This window comes from Lathyrus oleraceus, chromosome 7 (assembly GCF_024323335.1).
Source record: "Lathyrus oleraceus cultivar Zhongwan6 chromosome 7, CAAS_Psat_ZW6_1.0, whole genome shotgun sequence".
In the NCBI taxonomy this organism is placed as follows: Eukaryota; Viridiplantae; Streptophyta; class Magnoliopsida; order Fabales; family Fabaceae; genus Lathyrus; species Lathyrus oleraceus.
The window spans coordinates 465301981-465321420 of NC_066585.1; the positions used below are offsets into that span (position 1 = coordinate 465301981).

General features: G+C 35.3%; 1 pseudogene; it reads right to left on the minus strand.

Annotated features, from left to right (window-relative positions):
* Window positions 1–1269: 1269 nt before the first annotated feature.
* Window positions 1270–3851, minus strand: LOC127106654 (oligopeptide transporter 3-like; annotated as a pseudogene).
* Window positions 3852–19440: the final 15589 nt, after the last annotated feature.

The following is a 19440-nucleotide window of genomic DNA, read 5'->3' on the forward strand; positions in this document are numbered from 1 at the left end:
TTTTTATCTGAAGTATCCTTTATGGATAGTTTTGTTGTATTGGCATATTCCCCAATACATGCATCTTTGCATCAACTCGAGTCTTTCCATTGATTTATTTTCATGGAATCCCTTCGCGTCTCCCAACAAGTTTTCAAGTCGTGACCTGCTCACACATTTTTACCCTATTTTCCCCAGAGTCTCTGATCCCTAGAGAGCGTATTACTCCTATGGATTTTCAGTTTCCCCTGATTTCTTTTTTCCTTTGTGGCCATATTTCCCCATAGAGTATTAACTTTTGCATGCATACATCTGCATCATGATGTCTCTTAGGGAACAATATTCGTCTCTTTGTTATTATTTAAGCCCATTCTACCTCGTCGAGACGAAGATTTTAACCTTCATATCTCCGGCTAAAATGACCTTAAATAGGGGCATCTGTAAGACCCTAATTTTGACCCTAAGATCCCTCATGGCATCATATCATTGCTCATTGCATTGCCTCAAGGATCATAGCATGTGTGCCTCCTTACACTACAACAAACAAGACCTTAGACAGCGCTTTTTTTAGCCTTAGACAGCGCTTTAAAGCGCTGTCTAAACCTCCGCTGCTAAAGGTTTAGACAGCGTTTTTTTAAATCTTAAAAGCGCTGTCTAAGCCCCCCCCCCCCCCTTAGATAGCGCTTTGGCCAAAAGCGCTTTATAAGACCCTCTTATTTTAAATTTTTTAGGTATACCTTAGACAGCGCTTTTGAAAAGCGTTGTCTAAGCCCCACCCCCTTAGACAGTGCTTTGGCCAAAAGCGCTTTCTAAGACCCTCCCAATTTTTTGCTACATCCAGGCAACGATGCATTAACTCTTGCTCTTTTGACATTGTACTCGACCGGTACAATGCGTTGCTTATGAACAACGACCTAACATTCACATTATTTTGTAGTTGATCCATGTCATAGAAATTCGAGAAAAATTTACGTTAGTGTCGTCTGCCTAACACAACTCTCTCATTTTATTCGAACTTGGGACCGACTATGCATAGTAAAATAACATAGACAAAATTAAAAAGAAAATAACAAACAATAAAAATAAAAATAATATTTTTTTGAATTTTTTTAATTCCTTAGACAAAATTGGAATAATTCACATGGTCAAGCAAGAAGCATATACACAATAATTGCTAAGAAATTGGTTATTAGGTAGTCCTTTCACCTATACTCCAAGCCTAATTTGTTTCCCACCCCAGAAGACAAAAACAGATACAAAAGAGAAAGTTTAGTCCAGGAGGCTTCTCTATTAGAATACAGGACAACCATCCACCACAATTCCTGGTGCAGTAGGGCAAGTAGCCAATGGGCAATGATCAAATTCAGTTCCCCACCATCTCAGACTATGGCCTGCATTTTGCAGAGCAAAGAAAATCAAAACAGCCATAAGAGCCGTGCCTGCATCAAGTGCCACCGATAGAACATAATTGTATTTCTGCCACCAACGTTTGTGGAAGCGAAACACAAAGAAGTTGAAGAACATTCCGGTCAATAGCCAGGTTGCAATGTTGGTTGGAGTTGCAGGTGGCATTCCAGCAAAACCATTAAATATAATTGGTACATTTATCATAGCAATCCATTTTTTGTCAGGGTAGATTTTGCTAAACACCCAAACAGGAACCGGTAACACAGCTCCAATCAAGAATAACCATACCAGGTTCCGGTACAATCCACCCGGTCCAAATAGTCGTCTTGGTCCGATCAAACCCCATATAACCGATGCATCAAATGTCACTCGGTATTTCGGGCAAGTCCAAGGACTGTCATGGTGAGCATTATCATCCATGCAAATGTCCTTAATGCTATCCAACATCCACCAAGCCACTGAAACATTCATCACTTCAGCAACTAGAGTTCCCACCAGCTATTTAGGCATTTCAAAGTAAATAACTACATAAATAATGATTGATAAGAAAAAAAAAAGCTTAAATTAGGAGATTTTGAGATGAAAAAGACCTGTGCTATATACATGCATCGAGGAGGAATTTTCATGTAGTGCCCGAGTTTGATATCTGACAAGAAAGATAGCGCATGGGCGGTGGTGATTCTCCCATAAATCTTAAAGAGCATATTTGCAATTGGTGTTCCAGGAAGGACATACCCAATCATGAACTGTGCTATAATGTCATATCCAAGTTGCTGCAAGGTAACCAACCACACTCATGTTAAAATCATAAACTCCTCCATGCATCAAAATAGTATGTTAAAATCGAGATTCGATAGAAAAGAAAAGTACTATACTAGAGATGGAAGAAATACCTGGTTGGTAGTTGCTTGGATGGCACCAATTGGGAGGGTTACAACAGAAGCTAAGGCGAAAGCCAAGAGCATACCCCACCATGGAATTTGCACATCCACTTTCCATACCAAAGACATTATTATGGATATTGCCATGCTCCCAAATAATACAATGAGGAACCACCATTCTGGTACTGTATTATAAGCCTTCATGAGTCTACCATGCACATCCAATTTTACATTACTCATCGCTGTTCTGCTTTGTCTCAATATTTTTCTGCGAGCGAACATGAAACTATGTCAGTGAGGGTCACGATAAGTCGATAAGAAATAAATCTATTATACAGGCTTTGAGAACAGCCTACCTGCCCTTAAACAATGCTACATGAGTGAGGGTTGACGTAAACCTAGCGAAACCTGCTCCAATAGATAATGCGTAGAGAGGACTGAGGTATAACTTGCTATATTTGTTGTATGCATCTATGTTAAGATCATATTCTTCATTTAAAATCTTAGTAGTGTCATACTTTTGTCCATCGTGAGTGAACAACTGATTAGAGAATATAGGAAACTTTCTAGCATCGAAAGTGTTAAACTTCCAGTAACATATAGGTAGAATTATATAGACAAACATGATAAATCCAACTCCCATATTAACAATGGAAGTCCATGGTGCAACAAGAGGGCTGCCAGGATAAGCTGAAATCCCAGCCCAATCAAATGTGAAGGCGCCGACTCCAAGTCCTCGGTAACCTGATCCAACTTGATGTGCTGTTATGTTATTCGGCCACACCTAGCAAACCCATGAGAAGAATGTTAATACTGTGAAAAGATATCCAGGGAATGCATAATACAGGAAGCTTAGAGCCATTGCAATGAGGAAAAACTGCATCCTTGTAAGTCCTTTTGATTTTTCATTTTTTTCATGGAGAGCCCTGTAGCATAAGGTTTATGATGTAATCAAAACTAGTACTAGAGTATAAAATAGTAGTAACAAACTAGCAAGTTTTCATCTTAAGGTATCCGTGTCAACATGTCAGTGTGACTTAATATAGAAGTAAGGGTAAAAGAATGAACCTAAAGAGAGAGACTTGTGCGAGGTTTGCTGGCCACCACATTTCAATTGGGTTCACCAGATACCTCCTCAGAATCCCAGCCCATCCAAACCCTATTAACTGCAAACTCAATTTACAACTATATAAAGCAAATTTATCACAGAATATTTTAACCATGGAAAGATATATATTCAACTCATCTTCTACACTTTTTTCATGATAAGATAATCGTAATAATAACCTGTGCGCTTATGACGATGAGGAGAGCGAGAAGAAAACTGAGAGATTCTTTATAATAAGCTTTCATAATAGTAATGGCACCAATGGAGTAAACATCACCACCACCGCCGGAGGAGGAAACACCACAGTTAGCGAAGATAGCGATGATAACATGCTCCTTCATGTTAAACGGTCCAGGATTTAGAGTAAAACGCCATCCAACAAAACTGTACTCCTTCGTCGGAAGAGTTGCGGCCATGAACTTTCCGATTGGGAGAACAGCGATTTGCATGAGAATGGCTGAGATAGTGAGAGGCTGAGTTCGCTGTTAGGGTTCGCTGGAGGGGTTTAATCGCAGGAGGGAAAACAAAAAGAACTGAGAACGAAAATAGAAGTCTAAAATTTAATTTTAATTAGACCTTAGACATCGCTTTTGTGGAAAGCGCTTTCTAAGATATGCCTTAGACAGCGCTTTCCAAAAGCGCTTTCTAAACCCCCACCTTAGACAGCGCTTTTGGTTTTAATTTTTTTTTTAATTGAAAGAATTTAAACAGCGCTTTCTCAAAAGCGCTGACTAAGGTCTATATTTAAAAGCGCTTTCTAAAAGCGCTGTCTAAGGGGGGGTCTTAGACAGCGCTTTCTAAAAGCGCTGTCTAAGACCCCCCCTTAGACAGCGCTTTCATTATTTTTTTAGAACATTTTCCGTGTTTTATTTTTATTTTAACCTTAGACATCGCTTTCTTTTGAAAGCGCTGTCTAAGATGCGCTGTTATAAAACCTTTTTGGCGTAGTGTTAGCCCTTCGGTTGGGACTTGTGTGAGTTGGTTTGAGACCACCAAGCATGTTTGAATTGTATATTATTGCTCTCTTATTTTGTTCGCTAACCAAAAGCACAAAAATATGTCACTAACCTTCTTTATTTTGAAGCTCAAGCAATCATGAGATCCCCTGCTCCTAGGAGGCTTATATGCTCAATGAAGTGGCTAGATGAAGATGAGAACAAGCATGAAAATGGTCCACAAGGTTCCTAATCATCATATATGTCTCCCAAGCATCTCAATTTTCCAATTTGATCAAGATGATCCAAAGGGCTTGAGGCTTGTTTCCCAAGGAAACCCTAATTCAACTATGCATTGATTGTGCCTTGCTCATGAAGCAACCTCAACCCATGATCAAATTCAATCAAGGTAAGTTCTTTCATTCATTATTTTATGCATATATGAGCTTATGTGAGTATCCTCAATCATTCATTCATCAAGATTTGAAGTTTTGCATTGAGAAGTTGACCAGTCAAGTCATCTGACCAAACTGAGGATCACTGAGACCTAACATTTGATGTGTTTGTAAAATGAATATGACCCCAAGAGAAAACATGTTTTTAAGAACCATATGAACAACTTTCATGTTCATCAAAAATTCATTTGAAACTTGGAAGGTCATCATTCATTTCAAAGTATTATAAGTCATTTTGACTGAAACCCTAATTTTGGGTCAACTTCTCAAATACCTAACTTCTTAATTTTTATTATTTTGAGGTGAGACCAATTGCATTGGAAATCTTGAGATGTCTATTTCAATTTTTATGTTTGACAAAATTTCATAATCCTAAAAGAAACACGTGTGATAATACAAAACATTATAGGTCACTTTGGACCAAAACCATTGAATTTGAAAAATATCCAACTTCAAGTGCCCATAACTTTCTCATAAAAAATTCAAATGATGTAAAATTTGAGTCTAAATTGATCATCTTGAAAATATATACAACTTTGATGATGGAGGTTTTTCCATTTGAGGCTTGCATCATTAAAACAGAAGGGCTTGAAGGGCATGCCTATGTTTGGATTTTCCATATGGGACTTTCGAAGAGATGAACATTTATGACCAAATATGCAATTCACTTGGAATCTTCATGCACAAGCAAACACAAGTCCAATTGCACGTCCAATTCAATTCAGAATGAGCTCAGCTTGCAATTACACTTGATTTTGGGCCTCACATGCGCCTGTACAGGCCCATTCCTGGAGGACCCAAAGCTTCATGCACATGAGTTCTTCACTTGCTTGCATCCATCTCAGCTATAAATACATTGCCATGCTCATTCAAAATTCAACCTTAAGGCAACCGGAAGCTCTGCTGAAATCAAAACCCAACCATACTCAAAGGAATTCTGATTTTTATTTCTCGATTTCAAACTTGAATTTCAACACAATCAGTTGATCTTCAAGTTTCAATTCCTAAGCCTTGCATCCTTATCATCTCCTGATCAAATTGGAAGCAAGAGTTTGAGTAGATCGTGCTGCACAAAGTTGTTCTTCAAAGGTATATTACTCAACTGTTTTGATCTGAATCTCATCATACAATGTGAATTGCCTGTGTTCAAACAGTTTTCTGAAGTCCTCGAGCAAGAGGCAGGCCAATGGTGGTCTTGATTTCATGTTTTGAAGCATTTCATTTTGCACACCTTGAATTTCATGCTCAGATTTTTCACTTGATAGAAATCTTGAGGACAATCCAAGGTTAAAGGGGTGATGTACATCACCCCAGCTTCATTTTGGTACCTGGCTCGTGTATTTTGGTTGAGGTTCAAAAACCTGCAACTGGTGGCCGGAATTGGTTGGTCCACCGGAGAAGATGGTGGATTCCACCAGCATCCCCACGTGGATCCTCCTGATCCTTCGGATCTCACTTGGACGTTCTAATCTCAGCCATGCATTCTATTGACTTATTTTAATACACTTTGTGATGCGCTTGACTCAAGACTATGGTACACTAGCGCCTCTGAGCCATTGGATGTGTCCACGTCATTTAATGAGTCATATCCAAGCGCTGTTGATTTTCCTTATTTTCTATTTTCTATTTTATTTTCTTTTAATTCCATTTATTTTCAAAAATTCATAACTATTTTATTTGAAGTCATAAAAATATGAGACCAATGGCAAAAAAATTCTTGAAAAATCTAGTTTCATAATCATATTTTTAATTATTTTTGTGACTTCATTTAACATTTTTTGTGAATTATTTTGTTTTTAATAGTTTTTAATTCATTTTAATTACTTTTTAATATCTAAAAATTCCAAAAATATTTTCTTATCGCATATGAATCATGATAAGTCTATGAAAAATATTCTCATCAATTTCTTAATTGATTTGAGATTTATTTGAGATTTTAATTCATTTGTTGTATATTTTATTGTTTTTTAATTGATTTTAAATAGTTTCTGTTTTCAAAACTTGTTGAAAAAATTTGTCAAACCTTGTTTGACCATGTTGGACCTATGATGATTCAATTGAACTTGTTGAAGTTGATTTGAATTGAATTTGAGGTTTGACCATATTTGGTTCATTTTATTTTATGTTTTATTTTAATTCCAAAAAAATACCAAAAATATGTTTGACTTTGTTGACCTCTAATCTTCATTTCTCTTCTATTTTACATTGGTTGATGTTGATTTGATTCACATTTGATCATTGTGTTTTGATTATGTCATTTGAATTCTCCTTTTATTTCATTTCATCTTCGTCTCACTTCTTCTTTTTTTATTTTGGGCCAATGAGTTAATGATTTGTGGTTAGTCTTGACATATGAGAGTCTTAACCTTCTTTGATCCAAATCAAACTCAACTTGATCAAAGATCAAGTGAGTTGCTTTATGTCCAAGATAGGTTGCTTCTTGGTCAAGCAAAAAACCTAAAGTCCATACAAGGATTTCCTTCTTTTCTTTTGGCATGGCAAGTTGTAGGAGCTTGGCTTACTAGTCATGATCTCTAACTTGTGTTTATTTGCCTATAGTTTTATTTACCGGCCTCAGATGGGTGTGACTACTACATTAGTCCACTTACGATTGCTTAACATAGCGCTAAATTGTCTTATGACACACTAACATTAACTACTAATTACTAACTTTAATTCAAGCATTTAATTCTTGCAATTTACTTTAATGTAATTTACTTTATTTCTCATTTATTCATATTGCCTTTTCCCTTTGCTCACTTGAGCTCATATTTTATGTTTATGCTATTTTCCTTTTGCTCACTTGAGCTCATTATTGTGAATAAATATATTGTTGCTTTGTGTTTGTTTTGTCTTTGTTTGTGTGAACCCAATGCAAAAAGGAGAAAGGACTTAGAATTAGGACCTTACCTATGCTTAAAGGAGTTCAAGAGCAACTAGGCCTCAGGCTTTTAGAATACTAAACTTGTTGAAGAGCAGCTAGGCCTCATGCCTTTAGAATGCTAAATCTTAAAGTTGACTTCCAAGGACACCTAATCTAAACTCATTCTTTGTCCATTTCTCTTATTGTGTTGTGAACTTTTTGATGTTTGTTCTTGTGTGATAGGGTATCCATCTTGAGATAGAAAGGAGGACCATTGTCATTAGTAGGCCAAGTTAAGAGGGACAAGCCAATTGGAGATCCTAGGAGCTTGAATATAATATTTGTTTTGATTGCTTGAGTGATTGCTAAGTCCAAAGGAAAGGAGCATCCTGAATCATCTTTATGATCTCAAGAAAAGGAACTCCAAGGGTTTTATCTCTTCTCTCATCTTTGCTTTAGGACTAGCCCTTCTCTTCTTCTCTCCACTATAACCCAAGCCAAACTCATTTTGTGCAAACTTTGACATTGTTTTCAAATTAGAAACCTAGGCCTTATGCCTTTGACTTTTCAAACTCTTTTCATTAATACTCATTGTAAATGAATCCTAAGTCAACTTTGACCTCATTTTGTGAATACTTATAGTTTGTAAATACAACTCACTTCCAATTGTTTTTGTGGTTCCAATGGCCACCTTTGTTAAAACCTTTTCATAAAATTAGTCATAGGTTTGAGTTATCATAGTGGTTGATGTAAATCGCACCTAGTCCTTAGTGATTAGATTATAAGTCTTCCATACTTATTATAGGGTTAACCCCTCACTAGTATGTTGAAGCTCTCCTCACATGGTGGATTGTTGGTTTAGGTTGAGTTTTCTCTCTTTGATAACAAAAGACCTTAAGGCTTTTGATCAAATCAATTCACCAATCTTTTGAGATTTTTACCCCGAACTACGAGGTTTTGATCCTACCTTTATGATGGTACGTAGGCAATGGGTTTATCCATTCAAACAACAAAATTATAAATATGTATATTCTTTTATCATCTCCCCAATCATGTTTGCATAAATCTTTTCACAAATACCAACCTACCATACACATTTACAAAAAGGGCTCCCTTTGAGTACTAAGGATGTTTTGGGTGCTTAAAACCTTCCCATTTCATAACCAACCCCCTTACCCAGATCTCTGACATTTTTATTAGTTTTTGATTTGATAAAACTTCTTACTTGGTTTTTGTTCACTTTCTAACCTTTCCTTTGGATAAATAGAAGTACGGTGGGGACTCGAATTGTATGCTTTCTTTTGATTTAGTCAATAAATCTAAAGGTAACGAATACCCCGCTACACATGGTATGAAAGACTAAGCAATTTTCTTTTAGAAAGTGATTTCACCAGAGGAAAGGTTGATACAACTTTATTTTTTAAATCATTCAAAAATGATATCTTTCTTGTTTAAATTTACGTAAATGATATCATATTTGGTTCTGCTAATGTGTATTTATGCAAGGAATTTGCTAAGTCTACGCATGCAAAGTTTGAGATTAGTCTAATAGGAGAACTACACCAAAGAACTTCTAAAGAAGTTTGATAGGTCATAGTGCAATATGTCAAAGACTCTTATGCATGCTACATGTATCCTTGAGAAGGACGAGGTAAGTTCTAACATAGAGCAAAAGGTATACATATGCATGATTGGTTCTCTTTTATACTTGACTACTTCTAGATCTGACATTTTGTTTAGTGTCTGTTTGTGTGCTCGTTTCCAATCAGATCCTAGTGAATCCCACTTAATAGTTATTAAGAGGATCTTCACGTATCTGAAAGGTACAATTAACCTTGGCTTGTGTTATAGAAAATCTAAAGATTACAACCTAGTGGGTAATTGTGATGCTGATTATGCTGGAGATAGACTTGAGAGGAAAAGCACTTCAGGAAGTTGTCAATTTTTGGGAGACAACCTGATCTCATGGTCCCGTAAAAGGTAACCAATAATAGCACTACCAACCACTAAAGCTGAATACATTGCAGATTCAAGATACAACACTCAAATTCTCTAGATGAAAAGTCAGTTAGAATATTTTCAGATATACTTTACTACATAAAGTACCTATCACAACGGTTGGAAAAGGGATACCACCATGTTGGACCAACCATTGTAAGGTAAGGTGTGATTGTATATATGATGCTTTCTACCATGGTCGTGCGACCATAATTATAAGTCAAGTAGCGTGCCATCTACCTGTCGCACTACGAAAAATACCTGAGCGCATCGCACGCTCGAAGATACAACAAAGTTGCCACCGAACTTTATTTATTCCCAAAGGAAAGGGAAAATATTGATAAAACCTAGGGGAAGAGAAATGTGCAAGGAAGTTGGTTATGAAATGGGAAGGTATTAGCACCCCTCACATATGTTGTACTCAACAGGAACCATTTTTATTGTTCTTTGCTCGAATGAGTGTTATATCTAAAGGTTACTTGCAAATTATGAAGGAAAAAAGAGTTTTTAATTAGTGTTCTCACCAAGGATTCAAACCCTCGTTCCTACGTATCCTCGTAGTGCAATAAGGAAATCTTAGCTCAGTAGTTTGTGGAACTAAGGGTAGGAACTAAAAAGGAAATATTTTATTAGATTACAAAAAGAAGAAGAAAATTTATTAAATAGAAAGTGTTGTTGTAAAATGAAATTGGAAAGTGTTGTTTAGACCAAATGTTGTATTGTTTGGATCCATGGGGTAGGTGTGTCTAAACCAAAGAGAGTGTGGAATTAACCAATAGATCATGATTAGCCAAAGAGAAAAAAAAGGTGTTTGCCTAAACACGAGAGGACTGACAAGACAAACATGAATGAGAAATGGTTTACCTAAGAATGAGAGGAATGCCAAGGCAAACAAGAAAGAAAAGGGGCTTGGTTAAAAGATGGGTGTTTAACCGTGAGGTAATTAACCAAAATAATGTATGGCAAAAGAAGGTTTAGTTTGGTCCAAAGAGGAAAGTGTATTGTTGATGTGTTGTCTGTGCAAAATAAGACTTAACAATCATTTTATTAGAATTTCACTAAAGTCTATCAATAGAGGTGAACAATCTGAATAGCTAGGGCATATGCCCCGTACTAAAAGGTACTCTAGAAAAGGATATGAATAATCCCTCTCATAATTATCCGTTGCTTAAGGCTCGTGGCGCACAATTCACGTCATAACTGACAAGTGTTGAAGAAGAACCTTTGTTGTGCTTGAACAGTAATCTAGTCTTCATTTTGTCTGCAATGTTTTGTCTGGCTTGTATAGACTTGAATGTGAAGTCTTGAGTTGTTTATCTTGAAAGATCCAATGTAACTCTAGTACAAGGAACTAGTCTTATCAAGTGATCAAGAGGATTTTGATCACTTGATTAGACTCAGGGAACAAACACATGTCAAATGATTTAGTTGATCAAAGAAGACTTTGATTAACTCAATCAATCAGGGGTAACATCCAGTTGCAAATCAGGCACAAGGATTTCTAAGCCTAAATCCTAAGGGAATCAAAGTATTATCACCTAATTTCTACAAATTAGTTATAAACTAAGGAGAACATGTACATTATTTTCTAGAGAATTAATTGATAATTAACCCTAAAAACTAAAGACTGATTTCTAGCTAAGGTGCATTGTTTTGTTGAATTTTCAAAAGATGGATTAATCAAAAGCCTAATTATCTAAGTGTTGTTATTATTATTTTCTTCTAAAACTTCATACAAGATATCAATGTAAAAAAGTAAAAGAAATTAATATGATAAAAAAAGATAACAAGAAAGTAAAAAATCTTAAAAGAAGGAGAAAAATAGGGGAGCGCTATAAGACCCCAATTTTGACCCTAAGATCCTTCATGACATTCTCATCATATGCATTAGCATTGGGATCACACCCTGGCATCCTCCTTACCCCTCATTCATTGAGTTTGCATTGGGAGAGATCACCAATCACATTTGATTGTATCATAATTAATTTTTCTTTGTTTACTAACCAAAATACCAAAAATATGTCATTGTATAGCTTAACTCTTTTGTAGGTAGGACACATGATCACCTATGCTCTATCAAGCTCATATATAGGGTTTAAGACCCTCATTGCAAGGAGCTCAATCAAGAAATGGCTTAATATGGATCTAAGTATCATGTATGTATCCTCATGATCTTCACATGTTATTTTTATCAAGAAATCATCAAGTGTTTGGATTTGGTTTGCCTTGGAAACCCTAATTCATCTGGGTATCTTATATGACTTCTTTAACAAGTTTCTTGACCAAGTGATCAAATATTTCAAGGGATACTTCATATTTCATCATCTTATGCATATACGATCCTCCATGAGCCCCAAAAGTCAAGATAATATCAAGCTAGCAAGGTGGTTCATGGTGGTTGACCAGAGAAAGTCAACTGATCAAAACTGGGGTTCCCTAGACCCTATATCCTACAATATTTGTCATATGAAAATGATTCCAAAAGAAAAGTTACTCTAGATGAAATTCCAAACAACTTTCATGTTGATATCAAGACCTAGGTTTTCTTGGAAAGTCATTTTTTATGGTGAAAGATTATAGGTCATTTTGTCTAAACCCTAATTTGGAGGTCAACTTCCCAAGACCATAACTTGCTCAATATGTCTACGTCAACTTTTATGTTTGGACGAAGTGCAAATTCAACTTTTAAATGCATATGATATGAGGAAACATTATAGGTCATTTTGGGCCAATACAATTGAACAAGTGATTTTCCTCAACTTCTAAAATGCATAACTCCTTCATGCTAGATCTAAATAAGGTCAAATTTGTGACCAATTTTAAGGAATTTGAGAGAGATACAACTTTAATGAAGGAACATTTCTCATTTGATGTCCATAGAAAACGTTACTCAAGGTGGAAGAAGTGAACATATGGCTTGATACTTCAACTTTTTTTTTGATATGTTTGATTTCCCAAACTTCCACATCAAAATTCATTATGATCCAAGCTTCAAATGAACATGTGTTCAACATGAAAGTTGTTCCTCTTGATCTAACCTTTCCAGAAAGTCCAAATTCATCCCATTTGGACAAATAATGAATGACTTGCACATGGCTTAAAGTTGAAGGACCAGTTGGAAGATTTGAAGTTCCATTTATGACACACGATTGTATGGCCTTTCCACATGACTTCTACATTTCTTACACTCATTTTTGGACCTAAATGCATCATTACATGGTCCTATCACACACCCTTGCATCCATGCAAAGGCAATTTGCTATTTTTGGAATTTTGAAAGAAGGGTGTAAAACCAAGTGCATTGCCTATAAATAGAACCCTTCATGCTTATAATTAGGGACCCTTGCGCGCCAGCTTTGAAACTACAACCCTAAACCTCCACATTCAAAGGATAAGCTTGGTGTTTTTCATTGAAAATCAAGTTTGAAATCTCCCACTGTGTTGAGATTCAAACTCGAAGAGTCCTTCTTCTTCCTTGATCCATTTCCACTCCATCAAGCATCTGAAGCAAGGCCAAGTACAATTGAGAGCAAGATCGTGGCCATCTGAACCTGCAGTGAAGGTGAATTTATGAATGTTTCATCTCTTCGATTCTCACTCAATTCTCCATTATTCTTGTTGATTTTTAGTTGTCTGAAGTCCTACCAATGTAGGCAACGAGATTGAGTTACTTAGAGGTTAAATCGAAGCAACTCAGATCATAATCCTCAAAATTCAACTCCCTGTACCTTTATATATACTTGGAGTTAGGTGAAATTGAGGCGAGATTCGAGCTCTTGAGCATTTTTACTTTAAATTCATGTCCTTTTTTTTATTTTGGTGATGGTTGAAGGTGGACCAGTACAGTGAGGTCCACCAGAGAAGAAGGCCAGAGCTCTGGCTCCGGCGATGTGTTGACATGTCTCTAGACCACATGATCCTTCTATTTTGTTTTAATCTGGAGCGTCCATATTGATTACCACGCGTGTGGAACATTGAATAAGGTTCACCATGGATAACATGCTCTAATCCACTTGATCTGCCACCTCAATTAATGAGGGAGATCAAGTGGTCCACATTTTTTAGCTTTTTCTAATTTTCATTTTATTTGACTTATTTTCATTAATTCATATTAATTTTAATATTGATCCAAAAAATATGGGACTTTCACCAAAAATTATCAAATATTTTTCTATTTCATTTTTTAAATTAAAATTATTTTTTGATCAATATTATTATTTTTCATGATTTTATTGTTTTTGTGCATATTTTTAATTGTTTAAAAATACTTTTAAGTTTCCAAAAATTATGAAATTTTTTATCCAAGGTCCTTTGACCTTGTTTGAACCATGATACATATGTTGGCCATTTATTTGGTGTTTTGAAAAGGATTTAGGATTTTGATCAACCATATTTAATTTAATGCATTTTTAATTGATTTTTAATTGTGTAATTGGAAATAAATTGTGTTGAGCTATTTTTGTTGACTTGTTGAGTTTGACTTTTGTTGTGGGGCCTTGGTCAAGGTTGATTTGACTTTGTTGGATTAAAATCATTGGATTTAGGGGATTGATGAAATATACATTTCATCTCCCAAAATGAATGAATGACTTTAATTTGATAAAAGTCCTTCCATGACCAATTTGTGTTTATCTCATTTCCCCTCCCTCTTCATATTCAATCCCATTCTATCCCATCCATTTCATTAACCTATGATATCTCTATATCCTAAAGCTATTTGATTGCAAAATCAACATAAGTATGGATGAGATTAGGTCCACCCTTTTGTCATTTTCTTTTAAGTGTGGTATGTTTTAGGAGTATGGTTATTAATACCATATCTCTAACATGCATTAACACTAAAATTTCTATTGCCTGACGTCAAATAGTTGTGACTTCTACATAAGTCCAATTACGATTGCTTAACATAGCGCTAAATTTTGACCCAAAAAGCATATCATTCTAGTAAATGAGATTGTAAGTCTCCCCCCTTTTATGGTATCGTGTGGAAACTTGGCCTTTTTTCCTTCCTTTGGAAGATGTCTTGGTTCAAGGATTCATGCTTGTGAATAGAGGGTTGAGTGTTCTCCAAAGAATGACTTAAATAATTGAAAAGCAAAAGCAATACTAACTTCTAACCAACTAACATTTGACTAACTTTTAATTTCAAGTCATTTACTTTATGCACTTTAAATTCATATCTTGTGATTATATTGCGATTATATATACTTGTTTGTGTACTTTGTTTGTGTTTGTGGTCTTTTGACCTTAATGTACATAATAACAAGAAAAACCCTAAAAATGATTTGTGTGGACTGTTGGATTTGATCAGAGACATTGGACTTAGAATTAGGCAACATTCCCTATGCAAAAGGACTTGGCCAATGCTAACTTTTCTGAAACCAAGTGCTTGTGGAGTGAACTTTCATCTCAATCAAGTTTTGAGATCCCTCTTGAGTTTATCTACTACATGGTCTTGATGAAGCTGTTACTTCGAACCTGTGTCTAATGCCCTATTCTGAGCCATTCAAGGAGTATGTCATCTTATACATGGGGAAGATTATGAAAAAGATCATGAATTTGCTAATCTTGGATGTGGCTATCTTTATTTGATGCCCCGCTCTTCTTGCTATTTGTGTATTGATATTTCTTGATTCTAAAGTCCAAGGGAAAATTGGGTTTCTACATAACATTCTTGTCTATTGGATTGCATCCCATTGGTTAGATCTTTTCAACTCTTAACTTTTAATTTTTGCTTAGGATTAGTCTCTTCATCTCCTCCCACTTATTTAATTTCAAATCTCTCCCCCCTTTTAAAATCTTTTTTGCTTATGATTTCTAAACTATGACTTTATTGCAAATTAGAAACTTTGGCCTTATGCCATTGCATTTTCAAACTTCTTTTTCTTAGTCAAACTTGTAAATGAACTTAACCATACTTGACTTAAAATTTCAAAAGGCAAAAAGAACTAACACTCATTCAAACTTTTTTAGGCCTTTTGTTCCAGTGTTAAACTTTAAATTTTGTAAAAAGCAACTAACTCTCTTTAAAATTGTTACCACGAACTGTGAGGTTTTGATCCCTCATTTTATGTTGGTACGTAGGTACAAGTCCGAAGATCTTGTCAAACACAAAAATATAATTAATGAAATCTTTTCTCATCCCCACACTCTATTTATTGCAAACATCTTTTATACCAAAACACATACACACACAAAAAAGGGCTCCCTAGGTGTACCTAGGACACTTTGGGTGCTAACACCTTCCCTCTGTGTAACCAACCCCCTTACCTGTAATCTCTGGCATTTTATTAGTTTTGATTTGAAAACTTCTTATCTTTGGGTTTTGTTCATACTTTTCCCTTTTCCCTTGGAAACAATAAAAGCGCGGTGGCTGTAGCGGTAAATTTATGACCATCAAGCTATGGATAAGCTAGACGTCAATAAAACTAGAGTCGCCACCGCGCTTTTATTGTTTCCAAGGGAAAAGGGAAAAGTATGAAAAAAACCCAAAAATAATAAGTTTTCAAATCAAAACTAATAAAAAATTCCAAAGATTACATGTAAGGGGGTTGGGTACACAGAGGGAAGGTGTTAGCACCCAAAGTGTCTTAGGTACTTCTAGGGAGCCCTTTTTTGTGTGCATATGTGTTTTTGTACAAATGATGTTTGTAAACAAATAAAATGGGGGGATGAGAAAATAATTCATTAATTATATTTTTATGTTTGACAAGACCTTCGGACTTGTGCCTACATACCAACATAAAATGAGGGATCAAAACCTCGTAGTTCGTGGTATCAATTTCAAAGTGAGTGCATTGCTTTTAACAAAAGTTTAAGTTTGAAAGGCACAAGGGACTAAAAATGGTTTGAATGTATGTTAGATCTTTTTGGCTTTTGAAATTTTAAGTCAAGTATAGTTAAGTTCATTTACAAAGTTTGATTTAGAAAATGAGTTAAGAAAAATGCAATGGCATAAGGCTAAAGTTTCTAGTTTGCAAAATGGTCAAAGTTTAGAAAAGACAAGCACAAGCAAAGAAGATTTTAAAAGGAGGGAGAGATTTTGAAATTAAATAAATTGGGAGGAGATGGAGAGACTAATCCTAAGCATAAATTTAAAAGTTAAGAGTTGAAAAGATTTGACCAATGGGCTGCAATCCAATAGACAAGAATGTCATATAGAAACCTAAATTTCCCTTAGACTTTAGAATCACACAACAATCAATACACAAACAGCAAGTTGAAGAACAAGACATCAAATAAAGATAGCCACATCCAAGCTTAACAACTCCATGATCTTATTCAAGTTTTGCCCATGTAGTAGATGACCTCCAAGATGGCATAAGTCACAGGTTCAAAATAACAGCTTCACCATGATCATATTGAAATTAAATGTTAGTTGTTAATGAGTTAGAAGTTAGTATTGATTTTTCTTTTTGTTTTGTTTAAGTCATTCTTTGGAGAAAACTCAACCCACTTATCACAAGCATGGATCCTTGAACCAAGAGATCTTCCAAAGGAACGAAAAAAGACAAGTTTCCACATAATACCATGAAAGAGGGGAGACTTGCAATCTCACTCTCTAGAATGCTATGCCTTTTTGGGTCAAAATTTAGTGCTATGTTAAGCAATCGTAATTGGACTTATGTAGAAGTCACAACTATTTGAGGTCGGGCAATATAATTTAGGTGTTAATGCATGTTAGAGACATAGTATGATAAACTATGCTCTTGAAACATACCATACACAAAAAGAATATGCAAAGTGGGGAACTAATCTCATCCATACTTATGTTGATTTTGCAATCAACTAGCCTTAGGATATGGAGACATTATAGTTTCATGACATGAATGCATAAAGAATGGGAATAAGATGAAGAGGGAGGGGGGAATGAATCAAACACAAATTGGACAAAGGAGGACTTTTACCAAGTTAAGATCATTCATTCATTTTCGGAGATGGAATGTACATTCCATCAATCCCCTAAATCCAATGATCTTAACCTAACAAAGTGCAATCAAACTTGACCAAGACCCAACAACACAAGTCAAAGTCACAAAGTCAATTAAAATGGCTCTACACAATTTATTTGGCATTTAATCAATTAAAAATATTAAAAATAATGCATTAAATTAAACATGGTTGGTGAATTTCCTAAAACCTCATTAAAACACCAAAGAAATGGCCATGAGATTTATCATAGGTCAAACAAGGTCAAATGACCTTGGAGAAAAAGTTTCAGAATTTTTGGAAACTTTAAAGTATTTTTAAAAAATTAAAATATTCACAAAATCAATTAAATCATGAAAAATATTAATAATGATCCAAAAAATAGTTTTAATTCAGAAAATGAAAGAGGATTTTATTAATTTTTTTTGGTGAAACTCTCATATTTTTTCGATCAATATTATATTTAATATGAATTACTGAAGATAAAAGGACTAAAATGAAAATCAATTAAATCAGAAAATGTGGACCACTTGATCTCCCTCATTAATTGAGGTATTAATTGAGGTGGCAGATCAAGTGGTGGAGAATGCGCGTTCCATGGTACACGCTAGTAAGCGCACTACACAACTGGTCATCACAAGCAACGTTCATGATTAAAACATTCTGAATTGATCCAATGTGTAGCGGGGTATTCGTTACCATTAGAGATATTGACTAAATCCAAGGTAAATCATACAAAGTTGAGTCGCCACCGCACTTCTATTTATCCAAAGGAATGGTTAGAAAGCGAACAAAAACCTAATAGTTTTAATAAAAACTAGTAAAAGAAACAGAGATCTAGGTAAGTGGGTTGGTTATGCAATGGGAAGGTGTTAGGCACCCAAAACATCCTAGGTACTCCTAGGGAGCCCTTTTCATACTTGTTGTGAAGGTTGTTGTTTTTTGTGAAAATTTTGTTTGTGCAAACATCATTGAAGAGATGAGAAGAGAATGTACAAGTTATTTACATTTTGTGTTTGGATGGATAAACCCATTGCCTACGTACCATCTTATAAAAAGATTAGGATCAAAACCTCGTAGATCGGGGTAAAAAATTCAAAACAAGTTGGTGAATTGATTGGTCCAAAAGCCTTAAGGTCTTTTGTTATCAAAGGGAGAAAACTCAACCAAACCACAAATCCACCATGTGAGGATAGCTTCAACATGCTAGTGAGGGGTTAACCCTATAATAAGCATGGAAGACTCATTGTCCATCACTAAGGATATAGGTGAGTATTACATCTACCACAAAGATAACTCAAACCTAATAGCTAAAGGTTATGGAAAATTTGATTAAGAAGGTGGCCATTGGAACCACAAAAAGACATTTGAATGGGTTATATTTACCAATTAGAAGTGTATACAAAAATGGTCAAAATTGACTTAAGGATTCAATTCAAAATATGTATTGTAAAAAAGAAAGTTTGAAAATCAAAAGCATAAGGCTTAGGTTTCTAATGTTTGAAAACAATGATGAAATGTTTGCACAAAAAGTTTTGGCTTGGGTTAGAGTGGAGAGAAGAAGAAGAAGGGCTAAGTCCTAAGTAAAATAAAGAAGAGAAAGGATGAAGAAACAAAACCACAATGGAGTCCCTCTCTTGAGATCATATTGATGATCCAAGTAGCTCCCATCCTTTGGAATAAACAACCACAAAGCATAAGCAATCAAACAAATCTCATAAGAGATCCTCCATGTATCTTGTATCTTCCACTTGGATGAACATGGCCATGGTCCTCCACTTAAGCTCAAATGAAAACTCCTAGCACAAAAGCACACACATCAAACGTTCCATGAAGTAAAATAAGAATGGACAAAGGGTGAGTTTAGAGATTTGGTCCTTTCTAA